Genomic DNA, 7,541 nt, shown 5'->3' on the forward strand with positions numbered 1-7,541 from the left:
TGGTCATTGTGGGTTGAAGGGAAAGACGGGCAGAGTATTGTTTCAAAAGTGGGGAAATATTGTAACTTCTTAATTGTACTAATGATGCCCAGATGCTAAAGTGATGCATATCTTTAAAATAAATGTAATAACTGTATGTGAAGTTAGTCACAATTAATTTTTTTTTTGTGTGCAGCTATTAAGGCATAATTCTGACAGAGGCCATAATATTCAATTATACTAGTAACAGGAATGGTCTTAAATGAGAAAGCACAAATATTTTTTTGGCTACTTCTAATTAGTTTTTACTGGAAATACAAAGATAAGAGCTACCTCCTTTTCTGGCCCTTAGTATGAATGCATTTTTCCTTTGGCCGTAGAAATTATTCCAAGAAACTGAAAGTTAATACAAGTAAAACAGACACCTTTCCCAATCTACCCTACTAAAACAACACACACACGTTTTGTTCTTTAGTTACATGTTCTTTTTTTAAGAAAGCCAAAACTTTCCTGGGGTTTGGATTCATTAACAAAGCTCTGATCTTACAGTTCCTCCCTAAGGACTGTTCAGTCCACATCTTAGAACTTCTCTAGAAAGTCACTTCTTCCTTTAAATCCAGGAGCTGTAATGAGTTGTCCACCTCAGTGCCTTATCAGAACTCGTCTACCTCTTGCCCAGCAGCACCTATACCTGCCAAAAGAGTGGTGTACTTCAGAAGACCACTTCCATTCTGTTGAATCAGGTTTTAAAAAAAGAAAGAACTTCCTGCAATAAATAGACTCTATCGGTAGTTTAATCTTTAAGGTGCACTAATAAGCAATTGGATAAACATGGGCTCTGAGTGATAATGGAGGTCTTTCTAATTGATATATTTTGTATAATCTTTTTCCTCTGTCTATTAATTTTAAATTCAGAATAAATTATTCTTTGCAGTTAACATTTTTAGTAAATTTGTCCTACATCCTGTCCATATGTAATGAATTGATCCTTCAGCAAAACATAACTCTTATGGTGAATTCTGTAGAATTTGATATATACTAGTAATAGGAAAGAACTGAGTTACATATAACATATAATATTTTACCATAATTGTTGTTTTATAATGCATTCTAAACTGGAATAATTCTGAAGTATCATAATGAATTGAATGCAAGTTTTAAAATGCAACCATAAAAAAATTAAAATGAAGTTGAGTCAGCTGTCAGAAGTGTTCATCCCAGGATGACAGCAATATAATTACTTATTCTTTGGATGACAGCACAAAGATTAAGGTGGGTGGTTGGTTTGCAAACAACATCTGCAGTCTCATTAATTGGATTTGTACACTTTAGAACAGATAAACTCATTCATGAGTGGGGAGAGGACAGAGCTACTGAAGAAGATTATTTCTTTGCCATAGACACAGGTCTAGCAGAAATGGATCCTGTCCACACCAACTGCTTTCAGGTGTCATCAGCAACCCTGAACTGTTTCCCATTCAGTTGTAATAGACTCAGTGTTACAACAGCACATCCCAGTGACAAATCTGCATCCCCTTCCTTTCTTGAATATAGTTGGCAGCATTGGTGCAGGAACTGGGGGCAGAGGGCCATGACCCTCCACTTTTAAAAGTGGGAAGGCCATGCCCCCCATTTTTTTAACAAAAGAAACATAAGCACAGAATTCATGTCCCTCCACAGAATTTTTTTTTCCCCTCGGCAGAATAATAGATCTTGCCAGGAAGGTGCTACAATAAACCTTTTGCCCACCAGAGACTGCTGTAATGCCAGCAGAGAGGGCAACTGGCTCACCTCTGGAGCAGCCAGCCATGGAGGGGTGGGGTAGTTTGGCTCTGCCCCCACCCCCATACTTCTACAAAGGTTCCAATGCCCTTGGTAAGCATGAAAGGACTGGACACATAGGAAAGTGGCTGACCAAGAGGAGACCTGTGTTCTGTAAAACCATGTCTGGATTATAAGAAGGAGGAGCCTGCTAACCATTTCTCTTCCAAATTGCCTTAACTCAGACACAGAAGTGTCATTTCTAGGAGGCTAGAACTAGTTAATCCCGTTAGGTACATGGCCTCTCTTCCCATATATGTGCCACTTGTGGTGATGGTTTTGTGACATAAATACCTACTCACTGGATGATGGGCAGAGACCACAAATTAATTTAATGTTGGCCAACAGATGGTAGTCATTTGGGGATTCCTGATTTTGTGTGGATTTGAACCTGCAAATGAAAAGAATACTTTGAATTTTGTATAACTCACAGAGTAAGTTGGGCAGTGTCCTTTGCCTCTCCCTTGTTGCATCTCCACACCCCCACTCACAGTTGTCCTTGGTCAATGATGACTCAGAGGTTCATCTAAGTGAGCTTACCTCCCACTCTGCTTGTGTGGGTTGTATTTCTATCCTTAAACTGTGTGGGGAAAAATAAGTAAGCATAATTTCCATATATAGCTATCATATTATCAACAGCACAATTAGCCAGAGCGCTTAAGCATGTGCTTAAATCCCATTAAAGTCAATGGCACTTTGGGGTGTCTACATGGCACCACAGTCCAAGGAGGTATGATTTATAGAGTGCTATAATGTGTTGCACTGTAATTGCCCCATGTAGACCTTGAGAGTAAGAACTAAAAGGTACCCTGTTCACATTAACATAGTCCTGCTTCAAACAAGACTACATCAATGCAAATTAGGTGACTTTTAGTTTGTGCCAGCAGGGGCTATTTGGGGCGGTTTGAGAGTAACATGTTACAGTGCTCTACAATTCACACCCCACAGTCTGGAGTGCAACCCAATGTAGACAAGCCCATAAGCGCATATTTAAAGTTAAGTACATAGGTAAGCACTTCCTTGAACTGGAGCCCAGTATTTCACACTCATCAGATTTCTCTAAGTGTATCCCTTGGTTCTCTTAACTCAGACAATATGAAAGTTATGGATATGGAAATACCCAATATCCATTACTGCTTTTTATTGCACACACTTTCTATTACTGCTAGGTACTGAATACAATTTCCATTTTTGCTATCCCGCCAGTCTCATTCTTCTCCATGTTGTGGTGATTGTCCATATGCTGTAGTCAGGTATGCAAAGGGAGGAGTGGTGCATGAGGGGAAGGAGAAAGGTTACTGAATGTTCTGCATGCACTAATGTCAAGAAATTCAAAGTTATATTTTCCACGGCAGCTGTAATTCTGCTCTCTTGTGCTATTTGTAGTATTTTAAATTGCTCTGCACAGTACTAACTTTAATGTCTTACTATACAGCACAGGTGTCATGTAGGTGAAGCCTGGTTGCTTTCATTTTTATATCTCCCAAGTTTTCTTTGAGAACACAGGAGCTTGGACCATCCCTGTGATTTATGGGGCTCCAAGATGCCAAAAAGATGGAAGGGAAATCAGGCCATGAATTGCACAGGCAACCTCAATTCTGCTGTTTCCTAACTTATGAGTGCTTGACTTTGATACCTAAATGTTCTTTGAACATAATTTTTGGCTGTAATTTCTTAGATTTTTTTTTTTTTTAAAGCAAACTGAAAAAAAACTGCACAGAAATTGAATCAAGTCACATCATATTAATACCCACATAGGTCACCAGCAGGTCTGGAACCTTTAGCTCAACCATACAAATCTCTGCTACATGTGCTAATACGGTAACTGACAGAAGATGACAACTTGCTACTTCTGTATGGACAAGCACTAGAAGAGGATGGAGCAGTTTTTTCAGTGAATTTCCCCAGATAGTTGCTGACAGCAGAGAAACGGTGAGACACAGAAATCTTGGGTTGTATTCCACTCTCTGGAGAGGAGTGTATTCTAGTAGGCACACCTTTTTTGCCCATTTCTACTCCCCCATGCTTGACCCCCTTCTGCCATGTCTCATCCATCATGTCTCTGTTCAATCCTGTGACTTCCCTGATCTTGTCTCCTCATTCTCTCACCCCTATGGGCTCCCAGTTCAAGTCTTCACATCCCCCACTATCAGTTTCCTCCAATCCCGAGAAACTTGTCCCCAGTCTTGAACAGCCAGTCCCTGTTCCCCAATCTCTAGCTCCTCACCAAATTTGTCTTTCCCCAACCCTGGCATCCTGTCACACACACAACACCCCATCGTGACTGGATATTGTTATGTTTGGATATTTGGAAGTTACTTGCACTCAGAAAGAAACCAGCAGACAGGGACACAGACGTAAACACACACACACTGAGTTTATTCTTCAACTCAAGACCAGACTGAACTGGCTGAGCTATCTCGTAATATTCTAGCTCTGTTAGCTATGGCAAGCTAGGCAGGACACAAAAAAACATAAAAAATGCCAGTCCTCATCACCCTTCTATGGCTTCTTGTTCAGTCTCAGTGCCCTGTCCCTCCCTCATGTCCTTTTCCCAGTCCCTTTGCTCATCTAGAACTTCAGGTCCCCCAGGGATCCTGGCTCCTTGTCAGATCTGTCTTCCCTCCCCCCACTTCCTTTCCGTGCCTCACTGGTTCCCATTCTCCTTGCCCAGCCAGTCCCAGTCTCCCCTCAGACTCCTGATCCTAATTTCCTTCTCTCCAACAATTCTTCAGTCCAAGTTTTTGCCTAGCCTTCCACCCGACTCTTTGTCCCAAAGTACTCCCTCCCTGACTTGGTCTTGCTCCTGTCATCTCTGCATTTGAATCAGGAAGCTTCATCTTCCATGGTGCCTGTGTTCAGCAATGGAACCCCTCGAATTACAGGAGAGACAGGCTTCCTGTTCTCAGTACAAGTGGCTGGAGCCAGCACAACCCACAGCAACCTAGAGCTGCAGTTGAAGGTCATCCCATTCTTGGGCTAGAGCATACCCAATGTGGATGAAATCTTCCAGGAACTTAACTGATGAAAAATTTAAGACCTCCCTAATGAGCATGTACAAACTGCAATTTTTTTCAAAGGCTTGTCACTTGGCTAAATTTGGGTTGATTGTCGTGGGCACTGCAAAAAGCCCATCCCTAACACAAAGGCCCGGCCTGCTGCCAAATTGTCAAGTCCTTGCTCCAAAGCAAGGGAGCCCTAGAACTGTTCAAAGAAAAGGTTGCCAGAATTTAATTTTTAACATTGGCAAAACAATGTATTTTCTCGAGCCTTGTTCTTGGAAACTGCTCAACCATTTTGGCTGAATTTTTCAGGGGGAAAAAAAAGTCAGACTGAAGCAGGCATGTGGCATGGAAAATTTCAGTGCAAATGATTAAATTTTGGCAAAGTTATAAGCAACTGAAAATAGAATGTTATAATGAGAAGTGTTAGGCAACCTTAATAATCAGTGGTGCTACCAGCTGTACCTATAATAATGATCTCCGGGGTAAAAAAAAAACCCTGGAACCTATACAATCTAGTGGTCACAAATTCTGCTAATGTGGTAAAGGGAATTCAGATGTGTGTAAGGGTGGGGTGGTTTTTTGCTAGAATGCAAACAAAGTCTGGACTCAGCTCATAATGGAAGCATCGTCTGGCAGGGAATTGTAAGTGAAAGGTCTGGCTTCTAATCTTAGATCTTCCAATGGCTCACTATGTAACTTTAGGCAAGCCATTTAAGCCTCAGTTTATGCATCTGTAAATGAGTACATGCTTACCTATCTTTTGTCAGGACTATGAGGCTGAATTAACTATTCTAAATTGCTTTGACATTCTCAGCTGGCAACAGCTATATAAATGTCTGTCATCTTACAATTTTTTTTTTCATCCAGAGATGCTCTAGATTTGTGCACGCTGGTGTCTGAGAATACTTGGAGTATGGCCCTTCTATGGTCACTGCATTTAAAAAAAAATATATATATGCATATATATTACAATACCATATAGAGATGTAGCTCTCCAGGTAGATAAGTGAAAAAAATGTCTCGGAGGATGGAAAACATTCCTTGGTCACTTTTGGATACCTCAAGACAATCCAAATGGAATTTTACCAAACTTTGCACTCTAGAATTCAGCTGTGGGCTGAACACAAGCATGAGAAAATGCAGCCTGAAAGGTAAACTTTTTCAGAAAATTATAAGGTGACCATTTCTGCGATGTGCCTCTTGCAGCTAAGGGGGGAGAGGGGGGCGGGCTTTAAGCCACCTTTGTGTGTTCAGGTTTCTAGGCTGCTCTTGAAGTGGCCCCTGGAATAACACAGACAATGAGTGGGGTGGAGGGCTCCCCAAGTTGCCCTGTACATAGTGGTGCTGTTGGAAATGCATGTAGTTTTATATGTTACAGGTATGCACCTCCTATCCTCCTGCCCCAGTCAGCATCCCCTATGCCAGGGCTTGTGGAGAGTCGTCCTTACAGCCAACTAAGGTGGCTTTATGCCATTCCTGAGAGGGAGGAATATTCTCTTTCCTGGGTATGGAGTTTTCCAGTCCCTTTGCTTTGCTGGAGCAGTTTACAGAAGCTGGCCTGGGGAGAGAAAAAGAATCTCTGACAAGCTTGTTAAAATAGAAACTTAGGGCCAGGTTTTTCTACCTTACTCACCTGGAGTAGCACTTCAGTCCATAAGTAGTCCCAAAAATGTCAATGGCTAGTAGAGCTGGCCAAAATGTAGGATTTCTGGTTTGCAGGAAATTCCACTCTTTCAAAATTTGGTTTTATTCCATATGGCAGTAGTTTGGGGCACCAAACAGCCCAAAAAAACCAGTTTAATTGTCCTCCTCAAGATTTTTCTTGTGTAAGAGAAATCCCCAGGCTGCATAGTGCCACCAGATGGCTCTATGTTATCATTACTCCCAGCACAGAGGGCAGGGCTGGGGAAGACATTGGCTGAGATCCCTTTTGGGAGTTAGGCATCTACATACCTTTGAGGATCTTCTGGGCCAATGTGACTGGAGCATACCTCTGATATCCATACTTTTTCATCCATTTTAGGGATTTGCTTGTCCTCAAATGTGCTAATAGGATACTATGTACTATGCTAAATATTAGGTTAACCAGTATATTTTCTTCCAGGTTCATATTACCCGTGATACCTGTTTAATTAAACACAGTGCATCCAAATATGACATGATATACTATCTACTTTTGTTTTCAATTGTAGCATTGGAAAAGAGCTTTATTAATATAAAACTCTACTAAACTGAATTTTAAATCACAAGCTGTTGAAGTTTTGTTGCTTGATATTGTGCTCCAATAGTATTCAAGTGTTTGTGGTCAACCAATTCTTTCTGTTGCAATTAATGTGAGCACAGAGTGCATAAAAAGGACATAAAATCTAACCTATGTTCAAGAAAATGGAAAAACAACCTATTTCATTGTGATTTAGCTCAAATCTGAACCAAAGTTACCAGAGATTTGTTGCTTAGTCAATTTAGTGCATCATGCCCACAGTGTCTTTTATCTAAGATAAATTAAATCAAAGTTTCTCAATTAATTATGGTTTTCAAAGATTTCACTGACAGACAAATTGATTCTGTTTTATACTCAATTTGATTTTGTCTTGGCCAGAAAATGACTCAGTTAGTGTATAAAGAAAGGTGGTTTGAACAGGGCTTTAATTAATTTCATTGAATTATTCCTCAAATGCAATGCACCCTGAAGAAAAAGTCCTCCAACTATTTTCAATAGGTTGTTTATCAAATTAA

The sequence above is a fragment of the Emydura macquarii genome, unplaced genomic scaffold (genome assembly GCF_026122565.2).
Source record: "Emydura macquarii macquarii isolate MOO-44397 ecotype Brisbane River unplaced genomic scaffold, CSIRO-AGI_Emac_v2 contig_431, whole genome shotgun sequence".
Lineage (NCBI taxonomy): Eukaryota > Metazoa > Chordata > Testudines > Chelidae > Emydura > Emydura macquarii.